Genomic DNA, 12,859 nt, shown 5'->3' with positions numbered 1-12,859 from the left:
TTACAGAATCCTACATCAGTGTTTGCAATGCAGATATTCGTATAGGTGTTGATGTGCCTAACCTTGATTAATAAGGCCCTTCTGTTTCTCCTATATTCTCTGAATTCTAGTATAGTCATATACTAATACCAGAAGGTATATGGAATGATGTTTGCAATGCACAGTAATGTTCATAATATGGGTATATAGGGAAATATATTCTAGTATATAGACAGATCAAGTGTGTACTACGTTGGGAAAATTCAATGACCACTTTTTAGTTTTTTGGGGTTTGTTTCCCACTGTTGCATGTGCTATGCAAAGTATATATTCTCTGTGGGAATCTTGGGAACTGTCTTATTTTAGTGTGTATCATTCCCAAACCGTCTTGTCATACATTATGATTCCATAGACTATCGTGACCCAGGAAGCTGAGGCCATCGTGCGTGTATCCCTCAGAATGAAGGCAAGTGTTATCAAAGGGTCACATCTAATTTGCAGTAGATGGAATAGGGATGGCGGCTATATAATCATATAATAATTTGCCTATTTCCAATATTTGTTGGGAATATTTAAGTTCAGAATACATCATCATTTGCAAAAGCTATGCGATTAGGAGAGAGTTTAGGAGTGACAAACAATGGATTAAAAATGTATCCACCACCACCACCTTCTCAAACGGGCTTCATTAGAAGGCATAGATCTTAAACTATAGATGTTTCTGGGAGAAAAGGGGGAACCTTTTTTTCGAACCTTGGACACTCCATTTTGATTGGCTGGTATAGGTAATACTGACATTTCTTTCTTGTGATGTGACATTTCATCATGCAGTATATGACCTCCATGAATTCACAAGAGACTGGTTTTTAATTCCTGGTTTTAAATTATTAAAAACTGGGGCAAAGGCAGGAAATGGTTTGAAATAACAAAAGAAGCATTACTTGCCTATTTAATTCCCTGCCAATTCAGCACTGTGACTCCAATGCTTCCCAGCTGTCACTAGGCTGCAGAGATGCTGTCACATGAAGTATTAACCCCTTAGTGGCCAGCCTGTTTTTAGGCCTTACTGACCAAGCGTTTTTCTTCATTTTTTCATTGTTGCTTTCCAAGAGCTATAACATTTTTTATTTTTCCATCTATGTAATTGTATGAGAGCTTGTTTTTTGTGGGACAAGTTGCAGCTTTTAATGGTGCCATTTTGGGGAACACATAACTTTCTGATTAACTTTTATTAACTCTTTCTGGGAGGGAGATGGGAAAAACAGTAATACTACCACTGAGTTTTTACGTACTAAATTTTTCAGCGCTTATTTTTCAGCATAAAAAACATGATATGTTTATTCTCTGGGTCAGTACGATTACAGTGATACCAAATACGTGCCGTTTATTTTTTATTTTACTACTTTTGGCCTCATGCACATGGCCGTTGACCGGCCGTACCCGTATTGCGGCCCACTTGAATACTTAAAGATATTCCGGAAGGTTGGTGCGGAACAGAGGCATGAAACCTTACAGAAGCACTACGGAGTGTGGTCCGCAGCACGGGCCTGACTGGCACATGGTCATGTACATGAGCCCTTTATGCAATAAAAACCTTTTTTTTTTTTTTTTACATCGCCGCATACCAAGACCCATAACCAGGGGCGGACTGGGAACTTAAAGAACTTAAAGTAGCCCTGGAATTTTTTTGAATAAAAGTGCCCCATGTTGTGGGGGGGGGGGGTGGTCCAAATTGACATAAGGCAGGTCAACACCCTAGTGCAAAATACCATCCCAGCAGAACCAAATACCATAGTGCACCACAATATATTATACCAAAATCTGTCCTCCTGTTGTGGACAATAATAAAGGCTATTTTCTGTGTTCCTCCTCCATTTTTCTCTGATCAAGCTATGGAGGAGGGGGCTTAGGAGATGACATGCGGGCCACAGCAATTGAATTCAGAGGGCATGTGTAATTATCTAAACCTATAAATGCTGCTATAAAAACAACCATAGAATGCCCAGTAGAAATATAAATACTTTATTAGATCATCAATGGATCACCAAAATTCATAAAATATTTTGTACACAGATATGCTATGGAGAATAAACAGCAAAACAGACTGGAAACAATAGTCCCCCCCGTCGGTGCCTCAAACACCCACCAAGCAGATGAAAAACATGTCAGTGTGATGTGCAGTGAGGAGATTCACCAGTAGAGAGTGTCAGTAAACATCCACTACAAGTGTCTGTGATATTCAACTCACTGCACAACCCAGGGAGAGGTTATAGTGTGAAAAAATACAGCAAAAAATGATGATACAATGGAGCACGAAGTCACATAACATCCATCAGATACGTCTAGATGCAGTCTGCCCATATACAGTAAATCAAGGATACCAGGCTGTACGATCAAACTCCCACACAAAAGATATCCACTGGGGACGTGAACATACCCACAGACATGATGGAGGGTGGAGGCACCGAACACAGGGCTGGAAGGAACCCCGACGCGCGTTTCGCCTCAGCTTCATCAGGAGGTTAAATTACAGGTTAAATTACATGTGTAATTATCTACCTGGCCAGCAGCAGACAAGAGGGCTTCAGCGGCCCCTTTGGGTATCGGCCCACCGGAAAATTTCCCTATAAGGTCTATGGCCAATCCGCCTCTGCCCCTAACTTTTTTTTTCCTATGGAGTTGTGTGAGGGCTTAATTTTTGCAGGACGACTTATAGTTTTCATTGGTATATTTGGGGGTAAAATAACACTTTTTTATATTAAGTTTTTTTGGTGGAGATAATGCAAAAATTAGCAATTTTGGATATTTTTTTTTACAGCTTTCACTGTAGGGGATAATTTACTAATTTACATGATATTTGTGTAGTGCGGGTTATAACATACGCAATGATACATGCGGGGGAGATTTTATTTTTGCAATTTTTTTCATTGAAAAAAGTTTTTTCAATAGAAAAAAGTGTATTTTTTTATATTTTTTTATTTAATAAAGTTTTTTTTACTTTTTTTTTATCCACTTAATAGTCCCACAAGGAGACTATAATAGGCAATCTTTTGATTGCCTTTAAAACACAATGCACTATCCCTATATGCATTTTAATGTCAGTGCTATACTGACATTGTCCGCAGCTGCCGGAGAACACTCAAGGCAGACTTGGGGCCTACACCAGGTCTCAGCCTGCCTATTCACACATCGGCATTTCGCAATCTCATTTTCTTGGTGCCAATGGGAAAAAGAGGGAGTCTGCTCACTCTGTCACCACTTAAATGAGGCGGGCTGGGCTGTTAGAGCAGGATCGTGCTTCTCATGTAACCTGTACAGCACTTAGACTGGGCCACCATAAAAAGGCCCCTTAGTGACCACCTTAAAAAAAAGCATGGGTGGTCGCTAAGGGGTTAACTACCTGCAGCGTCCCACTAGCTTATGCGGGAACTGCAAAAGCTTTTTGTTGTCTTCTGTAATATCATGCTGTATTGTATTATTCTGTGAAATCCCTCTTTACCAGGCTGTCAGGTGCATTACATACATTTCACCACTAGATGGGGATAGCACCACAGTATATATAGTGCAGTTCAGGCCTAGTTAGGAAGTTGAGAGTTGTGAAGCAGAAGGAGATGGAGTGAGGAGCTAAAGGGGAAGGAGAGGTCCCCTCTCCTCTCAGCCCTCTCTGGGGCTCCACGGCCCAGAAAAGCCATCGTACACCTCAGTATCAAAGCCAGGAAGGCAGGCAGAGGAAAGTCTACATTCTACTATTCACTCTTCAGGAGTAATAAATTAATTTTCTGTCAAGTTTATTGTTGGATAAAGAATAAGGAAAGACAAAGTCATTATTCTAGGGTCTAGGTGCCTTTGTATCTAGGTGAAGGACTTAGCTTCTGGCAGGCTCACCGTTATTCTAAGGACAGATAAGGGTTCTGTTGTATCATTTGTGTAGAAGATCAAAACTGGAACTACCTCAACTGAGACTGAAGCAAGGCAAGGAGCTGTATATCAGTGAGTACCTAACTAACTGGGGATGGTGGTTTGCTGCGGTCCACATGCGGTGGGACTGCTCCCCCAATGAAAAACACGCTACAGTGTTTATATGTATTGAATGTGCCTTTACCTGGCATTTAAACATTCTTTTGCACCTGGTAACCTCCATCACACGGTCTGATATGGATGTGGCTTACAGTCTTGCTTTATTCACATTGCATTAGTTGTCCTGCGATGCAGTTGTGTGGAAGCTTAGCTGTGAGCTGGATTTCATCACCTTCGGACCGTGTTCACACCATGGTTAGCGTAGTAGTAGGACCCTTGCTATGCTGAGAGACCGTGACATGGTGCATGATGGGCTCCGATGTGTTCCTGACAGGAATATATTGGCAAAAGTCCCAGCTTTTAATATCTGCTTGTATGACTAGCTAGTATAGACAGTGGCATATCCGTTTGGTGCATTTTTTTCTGTGATTTATATAAGTACCTAACTAACTACCCTATCCTGGCACATTACTACCAGCACAGCCTGTTAATGGGATTCATCACATCCAACTTGCATGTGTACCAGAGACTGTTTTATTACTGGATGTCAACTGTTATCAAGAACCTGGTTATAGTAAAGTTTACAGTTGGATTTAAACCTGCCTCATTCTTCTAACTTCATACCACTACCATTTACGACAATACCTAACTCAGCACCCATTCACCATCAAGGGCACCTCAATCACCACCTAGATGGTGTCCCCTGTAATAGAGAATCCAGTGCTGTTCTCCCCTTCACTGCACTGCTGGCCCAGGGAGGCGTCTGCTAAACCGCGAGTAACCGATGAACTGTATGTACATTTTGGCCCACCATGAGCCTCACGTGTTCTAACCCTGTGGACTGGCACGTTGCATACCTATTGGTTTTCTGAAACTAGCCTACAGAAACAGGTCTATTGTGGTCCCCAATGGGGGGTGTAGCTATAGAAGATGCAGATCCTTAAAACTATGCCTCCCTCCACTACATAATAAAACAACATTATTATAAATAGCACGGCCTTGCTACAGATTTTGTATTGGGTCCCAAGAGCTTCAAGTATCAAGTAATAATGGTGGAACCCGCAGGAATTATACCCCCCTCCCCCTTTCTGGAGACTGCAGGCAGTAGATTCATGTCAAAGAAAATGGAGTTGATCCACCATAAGAACTTACAACCTGTTGACTGGATGATGGCGTTCCTGAATCCCCGGAGTGAATGAAGTGAACATGTGTGCATCCTCATGCATCTTTATGGGACTCCATGCTGTATGCTCATCTTTTCTTCAGCAGTCCCTTTGAGTTGAATGGGGCAGCAGGTTGCATGCCTGACCGTTGCTCCATTCACTCCACGGACCATAGTCTTGTGATCATCGGACGTTCAAGCGATTGGAACCCATCATCAATCAGATACTTATCACCCAACCTGTGGATAGGTGATAAGTCCTTATGGTGGGAAAACCCCTTTAATCAGCACAGAATTTAGAACTTTAAAAACCTGTAAAATGGACAGAATTCCATTTATATGCTGTAGCCCTGACCATATTGGCCTAGAAACATACTTTTCTGTCTCTCTGTGATAAGGGTTAAGATAAATATTCTATGTTTGAAACTTTCTTTTTTCTCATTAGATAACAATTTCCCGGAGGAGTCTTTAGCAATGCAAGACTTTGGGGAGTTAAAACGTCTTAAAAATGCATCGTAGAAATGTAGCATTGGCAGGATGATACCTTCCCTTTTGTCGCAGCCATCATGTACTTCTATACCACACATAGACTGCATTAGCTGGCTTTACAGTGCATGTCCAATTGTTTCAAGCCTCAGGTATACATGTATTGCTATTGATTTCATTAATTTGATTTAGGCTAGTTTCACACCTCCAGAGAACAGCCTGCCGGAATTCACCGCATCTGGCACTGCTGTTTGTAAGTATAATGGGGTCCAGCAGAGATCCTGCCGCATTCCAGCAGACAATGCAGAGATTCGGTTGGACACAAACCGTTGCGCTCTGCAGTTTGTGTCTGGCCGATTCCCGACATTGCCTGCCGGAATACACATCACAGGTGTGAAACTAGCCTTAATAGTGAGCATTTATGTGCGACAGCTACTGACGGCATTTTACGTGACGGCTCACAGCTACCATAGTGTATAAAATTATATTATAGTGTATAACTCATATTTAACCCATACAGATATGTAGGTAGGCCATGGAAATAGCACTGGTATAGGGAGACTGCACAGATGCACAATGCAGAATTCACAGCAAGCTTAGACCTTCTGGGGATTGATTCCTCATAAAACCTATATCATACGGTAGCAAACAAACAGAACGCAATGGACATTTGTGAATCGTTTGTAATGCAGTTTGATCTCATTGTTTATTGTGCGTATTATAATACCTTTTAACTAGTTCATTATACTGTATTGTATTATTACATACGTAGCATCGTGAAGCAGGTCTTCTCACTGTATCTGTACATCAACTGTGGCTTTACTTTGAGAATACAACATTAAATTGCATATTCTTTCACAAAAAGGTGATCTAGATCAGGACTGGCCAACCTGCAGCTCTCCAGCTGTTGCAAAACTACAACTCCCAGCATGCCCAGTCTGCCTACAGCTATCAGCCTACAGCAGGGAATGGTGGGAGTTGTAGTTTTACAACAGCTGGAGGGCCGCAGGTTGGCCAGTCCTGATCTAGATAGTTTAGGTAGCTTATAATACTATTTAGAGCTAGCAGAAATGTACTTTGTTTTCTTTATTTGCCAGTTGCTCTCAGTTTTCCTGTCCCCGTACTACTATATTATGCAGTTTCCATCAGGAAATATAGTTATTTAGTTTAATAGAATCCATTTGAAAATCAATCCAACATACAGTAGCTGTCATGGCTCTCTTATGCCATGAAGCCTATGATGCCAATGTGAATGGAGCCTTAGATAATTTTCTTATTGAGTCCCTCTTAAAGGGTAAGCTTTTATGTAACTTAATTTTACTCTAAATAGCCCATAATTAATTTTTGTTATATAATTTATTTATTTATTTTACGGTTTTAATGAAAAAATAGGTCCCTGAAGTTCGGGGTGTGTACACTGCTGACATTTATGTGGTGTACAGGTGAACAGATTTCACAGCACTGCAGACATAGGGGTCCACAGTGAGCTCTGTACTGGCAGAACACATCTCTGCTCCTACCTGTGCTCGCTCCACTCAGGTAAAGCCTGTCATTACACAATGGCGCAGGAGACCATCCACGGATGTGCTAGGCAGAGCTTTGAGCTTAGCAGAGCGAGCACAGGTAGGAGCAGCAATGTCCTATGCAGAGCTCCTGTCGGTGCCCGCTCCGCAAAGAGCTCTGCCTAGCACAGCAGTGTAGGTTCCCCTGCACCAATTTGCAATGGCAGGCCTTAGCTGAGTGGAGAAGGCATGCGCAGCAATGTGTGCTCCAGCCAGTACAGAGTTCACTGCAGCCCCAATCATTTACATTTTTACGCACTTACAGTATATAGCACTGCTATATTATCGCAGCGCTTTACAGACATTAGCATCAAGCTGTCCCCAATGGGGCTCACAATCTAAGTCCTCTATCAGTATATATTTGGAGAATGGGAGGAAACTGGAGTACCCAGGAGCCCAGTGCTGCAAACCACCATGCTGTTCTATGGCTACAGCACTCGGAAATCCGTACACCTCTACACTAAATACATGGCAATGTTGGACTGGGGTACCTAGGGCCCACCAGTGTAACTGATTCTGGGGGTCCACCTTAGGGCTCCTGCACACAAACGTATATTTTTTTTCCGTGTCCGTCCCTTTTATGGCCTGTATGTGAAACAATTCATTTCAATGGGGCGGTGTTTGTATGTCCACATGGCCATTCTGCTAAATGATAGAACGTGTCCTATTATTGTCGGCATTACAGACAAGGATAAGACTGTTCTATTAGGGGCCGGCTGTTCTGTTCCGCATAATGTGGAATGCACACACCCGGTATCCATGTTTTGTGGATACGCTATTTACAGACTGCAAAACCTCCAACAGTCGTGTTCATGAGCACTTACAGTGATAACAGAAATATTAAAGATGAAGTACGATGGTAGACATTCACAGCAAACTGCACAAACATACATGTGGCAGAATTTAGGCTACTTTCACACTTGCAGTAGCAGGGTCCGGCAGGATGTTCCGGCAGGGGAACAGCCTGCCGCATCCGTGCTAAGGCTAGCCCACTGTGCCGCTGGAAGTCCGCTGTAGTTTTTGTCCGGCCGCCTCTTGGCATGATTGCTGTGTTGTGGCTGGACCTCCGGCCCACCTCAATTATGGTGAAAAGGGCCGGAGCGGAGCACGGTGGGCTAGCATAAGCACAGATCTGGAAGGCTGTTCCCCCACTGTAATAGCCTGCCGGACCCTGCTACCGCAAGTGTGAAAGTAGCCTTACACATATATGGATATCCTGCTCTTAAGTCAGTCAGAAACAAGACACCAGCAGTTCCTATCACACATAGGAAACATGCAATGCACACACCAAGACATTTTAGTGGCTGCCTCAGTTCAACAAATGGCATTTATTATGTAGAGAAAGTTAATACAAGGCACTTACTAATGTATTCTGATTCTCCATATTGGCTCTTTTCCATCACATTATACACTGCTCGTGTCCATGGTTTTGACCACTCTGCAATCCAGCAGAGGTGGCCGTGCTTGCACACTATAGGTAAAGGTGTTGGCCTATGCACACTTCCAGCCTTTCCCTATAGTGCCGGACAAAGGCACGCTGAAACGCGCATCGGGGTAGCGCCATCCTGGTTGGTACAGCACACTGTCGCTATTAGGTGAGTCCCCGTATTTTGGCCCTACTGGCATTGGATATAGGTGATTTCTTATACCTGGTCATCACTGTGAATTTACTCCAGTTTATACACTTTAGCACATGCATGTAGTTCTTAATCCCTTAGCCATGTAGCCAATGTTATTGAGACTCATCCTTTATATCTCTTATATGTACAATTCATTGTATATCTAAATATTTGGTAATTAGATTACATTTGGATACGCTTGTTACCTTCTCTGACATGTGTGCAGCGCCAGGATGGCGCTTTTTCTGTCACTCTCCTTCACTTTTTAACGGCTTACTAAGATAAGATAAGATAAGATGCCTTTATTGTCACTGTACAATACAATGTAATACAATGTACAATACAATGCACAATACTATACTATATATATTATATATATTTTAATCATGTTACAATAAAAATTATATTTTTATAACGGTACTGTGAGCTCCATTTTCTGTTTATTTGTTTCCTATAGTGTGTAAGCACGGCCACCGCTACTGGATGGCAGGGTGGTAATAACCACGGATACATGCTGTGTATAATGTGATGGAAAGGAGGCAATATGGATAATAACAATATATGAGTAAGTGCCTTGTATTAACTTTCTCTACATGATAAATGTCATTTACTCAAGTTAGACAACCCCTTTAACCCCTTTAAGCATAAATGTCTGGCATGAAATTTATCAAATCTTAACCTCCTCAGATTGCACATAATCTACAGTATATTTAAAAGGGTTGTCCTACCATAATGACCTATTGCCTATCTTCAGGATAGGTGATAAATATCAGATTGCTGGGGTCTGACTGCTGGAACACCCACTGATCATGAGAAAAGGGGTCCTGAGACATTCAATTACCACCAATCACACAAGGGTCTTAAAGGAGTTGTCTCACATCAGTAAGTGGCATTTATTATGTAGAGAAAGTTAATACGAGCAACTTACTAATGTATTGTTATTATCCATATTGTGTCCTTTGCTGGCTGGATTTATTTTTCCATCACATTATACAATGCTCATTTCCATGGTTACAGACCACCCTGCAATCCAGCAGTGGTGGTCGTGCTCAGGCAAAACAAGCAATTGCTTGGGGCCCCGAGCTGGCCCGGGGCCCCAAGCAGAGCTGGTGCTTGTTTTGCTTCCTTTAAGGCTGCAGCCGCCTGAGCGCTCTATAGAGAGCCTCAGGCGGCTGCAGCACTCCTGGTTACCTCCCGAGTTCCTCCTCTGCTGTGCTGACTGCTGCTCTGTAGCGTGGCCGAGCTCTCCTCCTCTACCTCCTGGCTGTCACTCAGTCGGGCCGGGTACCGCGCGGTACAGGAACAGGGGATTCAGTTTCCAGTTCCCGGCCGGACTGACAGGAAGTGTACACTGAGTGAGTGCTCACTTCCTTTTAGTCCGGCCGCGGCCGGGAACAGGAAACTGAATCTCCTGACCTGTACCACGCGGTTCCCGGCCGGACTGAGTGACAGCCAGGAGGTAGAGGAGGAGAGCTCGGTAGAGGAGGTAGAGAAGGACACAGGGAGGGGGAGGGGGGACTAAGAAGGACATGGGGTAGTGGAATAAGAAGGGAGGGGGGAGTAAGAAGCACACGGGGAGGGGAATAAGAAGGACACAGGGAGGGGGAGGGGGAGTAAGAAGGACAAACCCTCCATGACATTGATGCTGATGACTTGGCACTTGAGATCAATTCATCTCTCTACACTTTTCCAGACCATGTAGCCACTTCCCCATTTGACATGCTTAATTACATATACAGTGAGAAGCTACTGGATTTGTACAGTAATTTAAGCATTGCTTTGCGTCTACTCCTGACTCTCCCTGTGTCAGTGGCCTCTGGTGAGAGGAGCTTTTCAGCTTTGAAGCTGATAAAAAATTACATGAGGTCCACCATGGGCCAAGAAAGGCTCACAGGACTGGCACTTACATCAATTGAGCGTGATGTTCGCCAGTCTTTGGACATGGAGGACATTGTGATTGCCTTTGCAGAAAACAAGGTTCGCAAACAGCAGTTTTAGATCATTTGCACATGTTTGTAAGAACTGAAAAATGTTAATGTGTGTGTTTTAAGTATGTTGGATTTAGTTATTGTGCACTTTTTTAATGTATATTGGATTGTATGGTACAGTGGTGTTTTTTGCAAATGTTCATTTGTTGAAAATGTTCAAATTTCATGCACATTAAATGCAACAGCGGTATTTGCACTGTAAACCTCCTTTTTTATTTATATAAAGTGTGGGTGAACTTAAACTGTATGGCTATACTGTGGTTCCTGTAGGCTTTGCGTGTGTAAGGTGGGGAGGGCGTGGAGGGGGGGGGGGGGGGCTTCATGTCTATTTTGCTTGGGGCCCCCAAATTCCTTCAAACGGCCCTGGTCGTGCTTGCACACATATTAGTAAGTGGCTTGTATTAACTTTCTTTACATGATAAACAACCCCTTTAAGACCACATTCCGTTGATCATGGGGGTCCCAGCAGTCAGTCCTCACTAATCAGACACTTATCACATGTCGTGTCATAGCTGTTTCAACTTTTCACATTCCCTATACTTAAAGGTTTTCTTTGGGTGTAATAAAAAATTTAAGAAAAATAAAAAATCTGGCCCAAAATATGTGTCAAACTTAGGCTACTTTCACACTAGCGTTTTTTTGAGGATCCGTCATTGATCTGTAAAAACGCTTCCGCTACAATAATACAACCGCATGCATCCGTCATGAACGGATCCATTTGTATTATGTCTTCTATAGCCATGACGGATACGTCTTGAACACCATTGAAAGTCAATGGGGGACGGATCCGTTTTCTATTGTGTCAGATTGTGTCAGAGAAAACGTATCCGTCCCCATTGACTTACATTGTGTGCAGGCAGCGTTTTGGTGTCCACCTCCAGAGCGGAATGGTGACTGAACGGAGGCATTGCAGAATCAGACCCCACTATTCATATAGTTATGCCCTATGGTATGAAGAGGATAACTTCAAAAACCTGCACAGCCCCTTTAAATCCTCCACCACTCCACCACCAGTATCTCTTTACATGGCAGCAATAATGCCTGTAAATACGGAATATCATCACTGCCACCATGTAAACCATATACTGGAGAATATGACGCACTGTGCAGAATTTTTTCAACCCCCTTTGCAGGTCACAACCTTTAAGAAAGCCCAAGCAAAGGGGCTAGAGGAGCAACGTGAGCAAAGGGCACAAACGGAGGGTCATAACTGAAGCAGAGACATTAGGGTCACCTGAGGCAGAGTAATAGTGGGGATTCTGGAGCAGGGATAACTGGAGAAAAGGCAATATTAGTGGTGCATTTAGAGTGGGGGCATCTGGAGCTGGGGCACTTATGGGGGTGCACCTAAATCAGAGGCATTAGGGTCATCTGAGGCAGGGTAATAGTGGGGATCCTGGAGCAGCTGCAGGGGTATTAGGGGGGCAACTGTAGAAGATTCAATATTAGGGGTGCTTTTAGAGTGGAGGCATTAGAGGGGCATCTGGAACTGGGGAAATTATGGGGGTGCACCTAAAGCAGAGGCATTGGGGGGCCTAGGGCAGAGTCCCCCCAATGCCCCCCTGAACTCTGCAGAGAGCAGCACACATTTATAGATCTGTGTCTGCTATAAACAAATCCCCTATTCCCCCCTTACAGTCTTCTACAGCTCACTACTGTCACACACCTGAGAAATCAGCCCAGCACCGCAGAGAAGTTCTTCTCTCCAGCAACCACAGTTTTCTGACAGCAGGGAGGGCAGGAGGATAGCCAGACATGTTCTCTCATCCTTCATTGTTAGCAGCCTGAGAAGTTTAGAAGATACTGCGGGGCCTCCTGCACAATTTACACCAGTAGGAGGCTGCATCACTGTGTGATACTGCCACCTAGTGGTTACAATAATTGTCTCTCCTGAGAAAGGAGAAATAATTACTCCTCCATCTTATCTCGAGCGCAGGAGACTGTAAATAAAGTAAAATAAAGTAAATATAGTAGATTACAAAAATAAATTATGGATCATTCAGAATAGTTTACAATAAAGTTATATAAAAGGTTGGTTACCTTTTA

This window comes from Bufo gargarizans, unplaced genomic scaffold (genome assembly GCF_014858855.1).
Source record: "Bufo gargarizans isolate SCDJY-AF-19 unplaced genomic scaffold, ASM1485885v1 original_scaffold_917_pilon, whole genome shotgun sequence".
Lineage (NCBI taxonomy): Eukaryota > Metazoa > Chordata > Amphibia > Anura > Bufonidae > Bufo > Bufo gargarizans.
Note: the sequence above shows the minus strand (reverse complement) of the source record.